At 39.0% G+C, this 12,500-nt stretch overlaps 2 protein-coding genes across 3 annotated transcripts in view; one reads left to right on the forward strand and one right to left on the reverse strand.

Moving 5' to 3' along the window:
• LOC133636279 (gap junction alpha-4 protein-like) overlaps positions 1–12,500 on the reverse strand; it is a 196,537-nt gene that overhangs the window by 158,817 nt on the left and 25,220 nt on the right. The window lies entirely within an intron of this gene.
• Positions 1–12,500, forward strand: part of dlgap3 (discs, large (Drosophila) homolog-associated protein 3) — a 345,962-nt gene that overhangs the window by 135,371 nt on the left and 198,091 nt on the right. The gene's annotated exons all lie outside the window — the stretch shown is intronic.

The following is a 12,500-nucleotide window of genomic DNA, read 5'->3' on the forward strand; positions in this document are numbered from 1 at the left end:
CAAGCGGTGGTGAAGGCGTTGGTTGGGGAAGGGGCGGTGCGTGCACGTACGCCCAATTGTCTTGGGTGTGATGTTGAAATGTTTTTGTGGACTGGGGCCGATCTCAAAGTTTGACACCAGGTGTTGTTGAGAAAAAGGGAGGTCAAAAGCGTCCATCGTTGGTGTCCTCGGGGGTGTTTTTCAGAACAGCCTGTTCCTGATAGCGTCAAGGCCATTCGAGGGAGTCAAATCGTAGATTAGGATGTTGTTTTCTTCGAGCAGTCAAAAGCAAAGACTTGCCTGCTCTATTTGTCCATGCTGGTTTTTCTCAAATTCAATTCAATTCTCCTTCTCATCAAACTTCGGCATGATGTGATCCATCTTGCGATTCAGATCAGAAATCGCCGCAGTCTTTGATCCCACAGCCCTACCCAATCCTTCCATTGCGACGAACAGCCTTTGGGCTCCTCGAGTGGCTGCCATAGTCTTCTGAATTTGCCGATACACCAGAGCAATGCCCAGCCCAATCAGCAGGTGCCCCGCGATCATGGTTCCAAATAGGTAGATGTCTTCCACGTCCTCGATGGAAAGGACTGAGAGGCACATGATTCTCCATTTATCGCAGGAGTCTCTCACATACCCCACAGCAATGGTTCCATCAGGGCAGCCAGGCTCCTCCGAACCTCTTTTCCTTGTCGAAAAGACTTTGTCAATTGCGTCGAGAGTCCAGCTGATCATATTCATGTTTGATGTTTAGATTTGAGGACAGCGCAAAGAAAGAGGCCAAGTTCAGACAAGACAAAAACGAAGAGAGCAAGCTGGGAAGAAGGCGGAGAAAAATGCGACCGCCCTCACCAAAGGCAAGACAGAGACATAGTTTTGCTTTGAAAAATGCTGATGCAATAAGATGAATGATGCGGACCCGTTTGTTACTGTATACTCTCCAATACGCTTATGAATTGGACTTTGTATGTGCAAGTAATATTGTTTGATAAGTGTGGGTAAATATTTGATACATGTGTAAAATGAGTCGTTTTAGACAGCAGCATTGTTCAGTTATTGTGTGTGCTGAGCTGTTGTGTAGCTGCTCGCTCCTGGTACCCTATAAGCCTAGCCTGTTTACCTTTTGTAAAATGATTTGAATAAAATAGGAGGGTGTCAACATGATATCGTCCGATTAGGGTTGTCCCGATACCAATATTTTGGTACTGGTACAAAAATGTATTTCGATACTTTTCAATTTTTATTTTTTTAAATAAAGGGGACCACAAAAAATGTCATTAATGGCTTTATTTTAACAAAAAAAGCTAAAGGGTACATGAAACATGTTTATTATTGCAATTTAGTCCTTAAATAAAATAGTGAACATACTAGACAACTTGTCTTTTAGTAGTAAGTAAACAAACAAAGACTCCTAATTAGTCTGCTGACGTATGCAGTAACATATTGTGTCATTTATACACCTATTATTTTGTCAAAATTATTAAGGACAAATTGTAAAAATGAATTATTAATCTGCTTGTTCATTTACTGTTAATATCTGCTTATTTTCTGTTTTAACATGTTCTATCTACACTTCTGTTAAAATGTAATAATCACTTATTCTTCTCTTCTTTTAAACTTTACATTAGTTTTGGATGATACCACAAATTTGGGTATCGATCCGATACCAAGTAGTTACAGGATCATACATTGGTCATATTCAAAGTCCTCATGTGTCCAGGGACATATTTCCTGACTTTATAAACATATGATTTTTTTTTTTTAAATGAAAGAAGATGTGATGGTAAAAAATATCGATGTAATTATAGTAGTATCGACTAGATACGCTCTTGTACTTACAGTGGATGTCAGGTGTACATCCACCCATGACGTTTGTTTACATTGTGACGCCGGTGAGCTATTGTATCCTCCTACGGTGTGTAGTGAAGCATGTTTAGATATTCCTCGTCCTGCAGTGATAATGCTACTTGGAAGAAACTTACTTTGTCGCCACAGAGGCGAGGATTAGTGATTTAGAAGTAGCTAAAAAACTGCCGACTGCTGCTGGACTTTAGCCGCTAGCTAGCTAGCCATGTCTTAAAGCAGCTCTTCCTGAGGGTGTTTCAGTGTTATAACTTCACCTTTATCTTTACTTTTTACACCAAAATGCGTCCATTCTCCCTTTTCTGTCTACACACTGTGTCTGCTTGTAAGTACTCTGTGTGTGTGCGCTGCCGAACATGCTCCTCTGCTTGTAAAACCAGCAATGACCCGACATGACGACATTGAGGGATGGGGGGTAGTCTGCCTTTTTAGAGGCGGTATAGTACAGAATATGATAAATTAGTATTGCGGTACTATACTGGTACCGGTATACAGTACAACCCTAAAGGATATCATCCAATAATCATTTTTTTTGCCGATATCGGACCCATTTTCGATATCGGGTGAGGACAGCCCTTGGTTGGTGTTCTTTTTAGAGTTCATCAATCAATCAATCAATCAATCAATGTTTATTTATATAGCCCTAAATCACAAGTGTCTCAAAGGGCTGTGGTTTCAGTTTTAAACCAGAGCTACCAGCAGCTTGTAGGATTGTTTGGAAATCATCGCATCTTTTTTTTTTTCCCTCCAAATGAAGAGACGGTGCACTGACCTTGAGTGACGCGGTCTCATATGACGTCTCAGACCCCGGCTCTAACCCTGGTGTCACATGACCAATAGTCTGCCTCTAATGGACATCCTCTTCATTACCTTCAGACCGTCTTCTCTGAAATGACCTCATTGTTGGAACACACACACACACACACACACACACACACACACACACACACACACACACACACACACACACACACACACACACACTTGTATTTGTTGCCTTCTTGAGACCTGAGAAAAATGCCTACCTCTTTAGGACCAGCCTTTCTAGATATATAAAGAAGTGTATTTACAACATTAATAATATATTAAGATTAAGATTAAAGTACCAATGATTGTCACACACACACTAGATGTGGTGAAATTTGTCCTCTGCATTTGTCCCATCCCCTTGGGGAGCAGTGGGCAGCAGCGGCGCCGCGCCCGGGAACATACAATGCAAATATAAAAAATTTTGTTGTGAAAAATTAGTTAAAATTTCACAAGATAAAGTCACAATTTCACAAGAACAACTTAGAATGTTGACAGTGTTATAATAAATCTCGTCATTTTACTCAACGCAAGTAAAATGTTACAAGAAAAACTGAACATTTGTGCAATCTTATGATAAAAGTTGGAATTTTACTCAATTACAGTCACAATTTTACAAGACAAGCTTAACATTTTGGCAATTTTAAGAAAAGAGTCGTCATTTCACTCGACAAAAGTCACAACTTTATAAGAAAACTTTAAAATTTTGGCAATATTACAATAATTGGAATTTTACTTGGCAAAATTATGGCAAGTCATCATTTTACTCAAAAAATGTCACTATTTTACAAGAACAACGGAAAAATTGGCAACATTGTGATAATTCAGAATTTTATATGACAAATGTCACCATTTTGCATTAAAAAGTAATTTTACATAAAAAAGTAATCATTGTACGGAAAAATATTGCATTACAGAAACAGAATGTGAAATTGTTCTTAATTTTATAAGGAAAAAGTGTGTGAAAAAGTAAGTTTTGTAATTGGTTTTTAATCTTCATTATTTACTTCAAGTTATTACAGTATGTCTCTATATACATATTTATTTATTGTTTTTTTAAAATAAATTTTGGCCAAAGGGGTTCGCATTTCAATGTCTTACACACGCTTATTTCATACGTTGGCCAGAGGGGGAGTACTTCACATTTTTACACACACGTTATTTCATATGTTGACCAGAGGGGGAGCAGTTTTAAAAGAGACGCGGTCAATTTGATACATCCCTCCTTTTTGAGACCACCCTCATTTTGATAGATGTCACCACCAGGGGTGCAAATGAGATCTCTATGTTTTTGTTTTTTTTGTAATGTGCTTAAGGCCGGTGATGAAGGAGTCAGGGACCACGGATGGCCCCTGTGCCGCACTTTGGGCAACCCAGCTGTAGAAGCTAACTGTTAATGGCCACTATAATCTTGTGACGGGGGACGGTGTGGCGCGGTTGGGAGAGTGGCCGTGCCAGCAACCAGAGGGTTCCTGGTTCGATCCCCACCTACTACCAAACTCGTCACATCCGCTGTGTCCTTGAGCAAGACACTTCACCCTTGCTCCTGATGGGTGGTGGTTAGCTGCCTTGCATGGGAGCTCCCGCCATCAGTGTGTGAATGTGTGTGTGAATGTGTGTGTGAATGGGTGAATGTGGAAATAGTGTCAAAGTGCTTTGAGTACCTTGAAGGTAGAAAAGCGCTATACAAGTATAACCCATTTACCATTTAGTCTTAGTAGCGTAGTGTATTTGTTCATCCTATGGTCACATATGGGACGCGGGTTGTCTTATGTCAGCTAAGAAAGTCGTAAAATCAGCCTTTCACCTTGCGGGTTTTACCGGGGATGAATGGGGAAGTCCTTTAGCTGCAGTCTTGTTTTATCATATATCATATGCCTTTAATTGGCAACACTAAATCGGCCCTAGTGTGTGAATCCCAAGTCATACCAAAGACGAGTCATACCAAAGACTATAAAAATGGGACCCATTACCTCCCTGCTTGGCACTCAGCATCAAGGGTTGGAATCGGGGGTTAAATCACAAAAATGATTCCCGAGCGTGGCCAGCGCTGCTGCTTACTGCTCCCCTCACCTCCCAGGGGGTGATAAAGGGTGATGGGTCAAATGCAGAGAATAATTTCGGCACGTCTAGTGTGTGTGTGACAATCATTGGCAATTTAACTTTAACTTTGAATGTGTCTGTGAATGTTGTCTGTCTCTGTGTTGGCCCTGTGACGAGGTGGCGACTTGTCCAAAGTGTATCCCTCCTTCCGCCCGATTGTATCTGAGATAGGCTCCAGCACCCACCGCGGCCCCAAAAGGGATAAGCGGTAGAAAATGGATGGATGATTATGCCTTTGCACCTGTCAATGTTTACTTTTGTACGCACACTAAATCAACAAAAAAATCCTGACTTTGGAGCAATATTCACGGACTCTAGTATTTGGCTCTCTATTACAGTGTTTTTCAACCACTGTGCCGCGGCACACTAGTGTGCCGTGAGATACAGTCTGGTGTGCCGTGGGAGGTCATCTCATTTCACCTATTTGGGTTAAAAATATTTTTTGCAAACCAGTAATTATAGTCTGCAAATGTGTTGTTGTTGAGTGTCGGTGCTGTCTAAAGTAACCGTGTAATACTCTTCCATATCAGTAGGTGGCAGCCGGTAGCTAATTGCTTTGTAGATGTCGGAAACAGCGGGAGGCAGTGTGCAGGTAAAAAGGTATCTAATGCTTAAACCAAAAATAAACAGTGAGTAAGTGCCCCTAAGAAAAGGCATTGAAGCTTAGGGAAGGCTATGCAGAACGAAACTAAAACGGAACTGGCTACAAAGTAAACAAAAACAGAATGCTGGACGATAGCAAAGACTTACTGTGGAGCAAAGACGGCGTCCACAAAGTACATCCGAACATGACATGACAATCAACAATGTCCCCACAAAAAAGGATAAAAACAACTGAAATATTCTTGATTGCTAAAACAAAGTAGATGCGGGAAATATCGCTCAAAGGAAGACATGAAACTGTTACAGGAAAATACCAAAAAAAGAGAAAAAGCCACCAAAATAGGAGCGCGAGACAAGAAGTAAAACACTACACACAGGAAAACAGCAAAAAAGTCCAAATAAGTCAGGGCGTGATGTGACAGGTGGTGACAGTACACCTACTTTGAGACAAGAGCTATAGTCATGCATGCTTGGTTATGCTTTAGTCATATCCAACAATTGGATACGACTTTTTACTGTCAACTGAGTTTCGTTTTTTAATGATTTCTGCTGGTGGTGTGCCTCCGCATTTTTTCAATGCAGAAAATGTGCCTTGGCTCAAAAAAGGTTGAAAAACACTGCTCTATTAGAAGCAATGGTTTTCCGTATCGGGACCATGATTTCGGTCCTTACTTGTTCACGCCTCCTCATATGGAAGCTACTTTTCCCTGTTGATGTCTCAAGAAGGGCAGAAATACAAGCACACGCACACAATGTGGCAAAATAGCATGCATCATTCAGTTTTGTAATCAGTGCTCAGCCAGTATGTTTGTCTAATGATCCGTAATACATTAGCAAGCACGGGATTGAGTTTCTCGGGGGGGGTGGAAGGACCTGGACATTAAATTGCATTCAGAGGAACGCGCAAACACGAGCTCTGGAGGTTTACCGACACCCGCACCTGCACAAATCTGTCACAGGTGGCACGGCGAGTAATGAGAGCGCTGCTGATTACACCAGGGGCCGTCGGTGGACTCCTGGATTCACGAGCGATGAATCATCAGCTCAGTCGTTCTAAACAGCCACGAACACGGGCTAACACTTTTACGCTTTGCCAATTTGTTTCGTCAGTCTGCGACCCCGAGTCACCGTGAGTGGCGACGCACGGAAGACTGGAGATTGACGTTTAATTGAAAGAGAGGGGAGCTGTTTAACGAGGCAGCGGTGATTACGCACGCCTCGGAATTTGTGTCCATACATCCCGCCATAAAACTACATTGCCCCTCCTTGTACGCAGACAGAGAGATTCATCTCAAATGTTACCGCAAATGTATCCCTAGCCACTTCCTGTTCCGTCACTGATAAGGATATAATGGCAAATACGTGAATTGCCTACACTTTGAACCTTGCCGTTTATAAAACGGTGCGGCTAATTTGTGTTTTTCTTCAAGGACGACCATAATAAAATAGTTTAAAAAAAACTAAAAAAGGGCAAAGACACTTCCCGGGCGCGGCCACCGCTGCTTCTCACTGCTCCCCTCACCTCCCATGGGGTGATCAAGGGTGATGGGTGAAATGCAGAGAATAATTTCGCCACACCTAGTGTGTGTGTGTGTGTGTGACAATCATTGGTACTTAAAAGGCGTGTTATTGTTTGTGCTATGGCGCCATCTTTTGGGGCGGTATAGCTCGTTTGGTAGAGTGGCCGTGCCAGCTACTTGAGGGTTCCAGGTTCGATCCCCGCTTCCGCCATCCTAGTCGCTGCCGTTGTGTCTTTGGGCAAGACACTTTACCCACCTGCTCCCAGTGCCATCCACACTGGTTTAAATGTAACTTAGATATTGGTTTTTACTATGTAAAAGCGCTTTGAGTCACAAGAGAAAAGCACTATAAAAATATAATTCTCTTCACTTCACTTTTAGACGAGTTTTCTCACTGCATGCGCTGCGACGCTAGTGCTTTTTTTGTCAAGCTCTGAACCGGAAGTGGAAGTGCCGTTCGGTCTTCTGGTGTCCATAGCGTTTCTACTCGTGTGTATTCTTCGTTCATTACTCCAAGCAACGTTTGTGAGTTTTACAATATATCTAAAACAATTCTCACTTACTAAACCGTCCCATGTGGGATGTCTGTTGGAGTTTTTTTCATGCATATTTGTACGTGCTATCATAATGTAATGAATGTAATGACTGATTTATCGTGATTGAATATTAATAGTTTGACAGCTCTAATATATACATACTAGTGTTGTCCTGATCACAATATTTTGGTACCAGTACCAAAATTTATTTCGATACTTTTCTGAATAAAGGGTACCACAATAAATGTCATTATTGACTTTATTTTAACAAAAAAAAATCTTACAGTACATGAAACATATGTTTATTATTGTAATTTAGTCCTTAAATAAAATAGTGAACATACTAGACAACTTGTCTTTTAGTAGTAAGTAAACAAACAAAGACTCCTAATTAGTCTGCTGACGTATGCAGTAACATATTGTGTCATTTATACACCTATTATTTTGTACACATTATAAGGGACGAACTGTAAAAATGGATTATTAATCTACTTGTTCATTTACTGTTAATATCTGCTTATTTTCTGTTTTAACATGTTCTATCTACACTTCTGTTAAAAGGTAATAATCACTTATTCTTCTCTTCTTTCATACTTTACATTAGTTTTGGATGATACCACACATTTAGGTATCGATCCAATACCAAGTAGTTACAGGATCATACATTGGTCATATTCAAAGTCCTCATGTGTCCAGGGATGTATTTACTGAGTATGAATTTTAAAAAAAATGAAAAAAGATTTTGTGATGCTAAAAAATATATCTTTATTCATAGTAGTATTGACTAGATATGCTCTTGTACTTGGTATCATTACAGTGGATGTCAAGTGTAGATCCACCCATGGCATTTGTTTACATTGTGATGCCGGTGAGCTATCGTAGTGAAGCATGTTTAGCTATTCCTCGTCCTGCAGTGATAATAATACTTGTCAGAAACGTACTTTATTTGTCGCCATGGAGACAAGGATTAGTGACTTAGAAGTAGCTAAAACACTGCCGACTGTGGAAGGATGTTAGCCGCTAGCTGCTTAAAGCACCCCTTCCTGAGGGTGTTTCAGTGTTATAACTTCACCTTTATCTTTACTTTTTACACCAAAATGCGTCCATTCTCCCTTTTCTGTCTACACACTGTGTCTGCTTGTAAGTACTCTGTGTGTGTGCGCTACCGAAACATGCTCCTCTGCTCGTAAAACCAGCAATGTCACAACGTGATGACGGGGGGCTGGTATTTTTTGGAGGCGGTATAGTACCGAATATGATGCATTAGAATCGCGCTACTATACGCTGTATACCGTACAACCCTAATATATATACACAAATATATGTGTGTGTGTGTGATGTGTTAATCCACTAATGGTGACAAACTAGCTGGTGATGTTCTTGTTATAATTTCTGGTTTGAAAAATACAATTTTGAGCAAGTTGCAAACACCCCCTTTAAATAGTCATGAGGATAAATGTTCTGGAGACAGCAATAGTAAGCGGTTATGCAACCTTGAAGAGACGTGACCGTGAAGAAAAGCACAGCTGCACGTCTTCATACAGATGTGATGCACAGAGGGCTCTTGTCGCTTCTTTAAGCCTCCACTTTCCATTATACTTCAAGCTGGTTTCTGTGCTTTACCTTCCTCTCAGCAGCCCTTTCCTGTCTCTCAGGGATATATATATATATATATATATATATATATATATATATATATATATATATATATATATATATATATATATGTGTGTGTGTGTGTATGACCTGTGTGTGTGTGTGTATGACTTATGCATGCACTTGTGTGCCGCTACCACCTCGCTGCCATGTGCAGTGTGTGTGCAGGCACGCCTAGAGCTGCTGCGTCTCCTTGATTTGTGTACAGTCAGAACCCATTAGGTCGAGAGATGGTGTGTGTGTGTGTGTGTGTGTTCTTGTATCTCTACCCTTCTTGAGACATCAACAAGGAAAAATACCTTCCATATGAGGATTGGGGAACAAGTGATGACATAAATCATGGACCCAATAACATTGCATCTAATAGAGAATGTCTCATTTGCACCCCTGCTGGTCAAATCTGTCAAAATGAGGGTGGTCCCAAAAAGGAGGGATTTTTAAAATTTACTGTGTGTTGCTTTTAAAAGTGCTCCCTCTCTGGTCAACATATGAAATAACAAATGTGTGTAAAAATTTGAAGTGCTCCTCCTCTGGTCAACATATGTAATAACGAGTGCGTGTAAGACATTGAAATGCACCCAAAAATGGCCAAAAATAATTTTTTAAAAAATAGAATAAATATGTATATAGAGCAGTGGTTCTCAAACTTTTTTTGTCATCCTCCACTTTGGACAAGGGGGAGTTTTCAAGCCCCACCTGCCCCCATCGCCCCAACAGAACGCTAATGCCAAGCTTAACATTTTCTAATTTATTGAACATCAAGTAACATCAAGTTGTATACATTCAAAATCAATAACATAAAATAACATCATGTTCAATAATAAATAAAATAACTGTGCAGCTGTGGTATAACTTGCATCAAGTTCAATATCAAATAAAATAACTTGCATCAAGTTCAATAATAAATCAAAAAAAGTGTTATAACTTGCATCAAGTTCAATAATAAATCAAATAATAGTGTTATAACTTGCATCAAGTTCAATAATAAATCAAAAAAAGTGTTATAACTTGCATCAAGTTCAATAATAAATCAAATAATAGTGTTATAACTTGCATCAAGTTCAATAATAAATCAAATAAAAGTGTTATAACTTGCATCAAGTTCAATAATAAATCAAATAAAAGTGTTATAACTTGCATCAAGTTCAATAACAAATCAAATAAGTGTTATAACTTGCATCAAGTTCAATAATAAATCAAATAAAAGTGTTATAACTTGCATCAAGTTCAATAATAAATCAAATAAAAGTGTTATAACTTGCATCAAGTTCAATAATAAATCAAATAAAAGTGTTATAACTTGCATCAAGTTCAATAATAAATCAAATAAAAGTGTTATAACTTGCATCAAGTTCAATAATAAATCAAATAAAAGTGTTATAACTTGCATCAAGTTCAATAATAAATCAAATAAAAGTGTTATAACTTGCATCAAGTTCAATAACAAATCAAATAAAAGTGTTATAACTTCCATCAAGTTCAATAATAAATCAAATAAAAGTGTTATAACTTGCATCAAGTTCAATAATAAATAAAAATAAAAGTGCCACTTTGCAATCTTCGCAAAAAAAAAAGGAGGAGCTAATGCATTTGGCAAGACAGGGCAAGTGAACATGAGTTTTACAGTACTCCAGCATTAGTGGCTGCAATGAGCCTGTTTTGCACTGCACAGCTTTTCAAATCGGGGTTGCAGGCATGACACTGCCACTGTTAAAACCTCATGTTAGGGGCTGAGCTGCCTTGATGCGAGTGCTTCCCGGTGAATGACACAGTGTGTCCAATGCGCATTTGGCGCAACCCTCTTTATTAGAGCCTGCAGCCCGTTTCTTTACCCTGCCATGGTCTGTGCGCCATCAGTGCAAAAGCCCACACAGTTTTCCCATTTAAGGTTGTGTTCTTTGAGGAAACTGTCCATTATATTGAACAGCTCATCAGCATTGGCTCTATTTTTTATGTATTTGCAAAACAGCAAATCCTCGCACAGTGACTCGCCATTCTCAAAGCTTCCGCTTAGCCCCGCCCCCATTAGTTACTGTTGCTATGTCTGTCAAACTTTCGCTCCTACCTAGAAATTTAAAGCCTACAGGAAAAATAAGTAATTTACATTTATTTATATAGCGGATTTTACAGACAGAATCACAAAGTGATTTACAGTGTGTATAGAAAATGAAAGCATAGTAAAAAAAAAAATCTAAGAATATAATTGAAAAAAAAAAAAAAAATTAAAGTGAAATTTTCCTCCCGTTCCTCGTCATGTCTCTATTCCCCACCAGTGGGGCGCGCCCCACACTTTGAGAAACGCTGATATAGAGATTTACTGTAATAACTTGAAATAAAAAAACAAAAAATTCTAAAAATACAAAAATAAATTAAAAGCAGTGTTTTTCTCACATTATGTCGACTTTAATCTTGTAAAATTGGGAACAATTTCTCATATTCTTTCTGTTTCTGTAATATTGCAATATTTTCTCGTAAAATTATTACTTTTTAATGCAAAATGGTGACATTTTTCATATCAAATTCGGACTTTTATCACAATATTGCAATGTTTTTGTTGTTGTAAAATGGTGACATTTTGGGAGTAAAATTATGACTTGTCATAATTTTGCCAAGTAGAATTAGGATTACTATTATAATATTGCCAACATTTTTAAGATTTCTTATAAATGTTGACTTTTTTGAGTAAAATGACTCTTTTCATAAAATTGCCAACATTTTAAGCTATTCTTGTAAAATTACGACTGTTATTGAGTAAAATTCCAACTTATTGTAATGTTGCACAAATGATCAGTTTTTCTTGTAAACTTTTGACTTTTGTTGAGTAAAATGACGACTTTTATTATAATACTGCCAAAATTCTAAGCTTTTCTGGTGAAATTCTAATTAATTTTTCACAAAACGCTTTTTTATATTTGCATAGTATGTATATATTATTAATGTTGTAAATACAAATCTTTATATATCTAGAAAGGCTGGTTCTGAAGAGGTAGGCATTATTCTCAGGTCTCAAGAAGGCAACATATACAAGACTGTCTGTCTGTGTGTGTGTGTGTGTGTGTGTGTGTGTGTGTGTGTGTGTGTGTGTGTGTGTGTGTGTGTGTGTGTGTGTGTGTGTGTGTGTGTGTGTGTGTGTGTGTGTGTGTGTGTGTGTGTGTGTGTGTGTGTGTGTGTGTGTGTGTGTGTGTGTGTGTCCAGCCGAAGAAGCAGATTTGAAGCGGGTCATGTGAAGGCCAACAGTTTGAATATCACACACTGAATGAGATTTGTGTGTTTGTTGGGCAAAAGGCAAGACAACAAACAGGAGCTCCCGTGGCGATAAATCTTGGCTGATAGTAAGATGAGACACTCATTGTAGGTCAAGAGATCACCTCCACCCTCCTCCCGCTACTGCCGGCTTGCACCGGAAAGAGGCTTAGTGAAATTAATTAAG

The sequence above is a fragment of the Entelurus aequoreus genome, linkage group LG20 (assembly GCF_033978785.1).
Source record: "Entelurus aequoreus isolate RoL-2023_Sb linkage group LG20, RoL_Eaeq_v1.1, whole genome shotgun sequence".
NCBI classification, from domain to species: Eukaryota; Metazoa; Chordata; class Actinopteri; order Syngnathiformes; family Syngnathidae; genus Entelurus; species Entelurus aequoreus.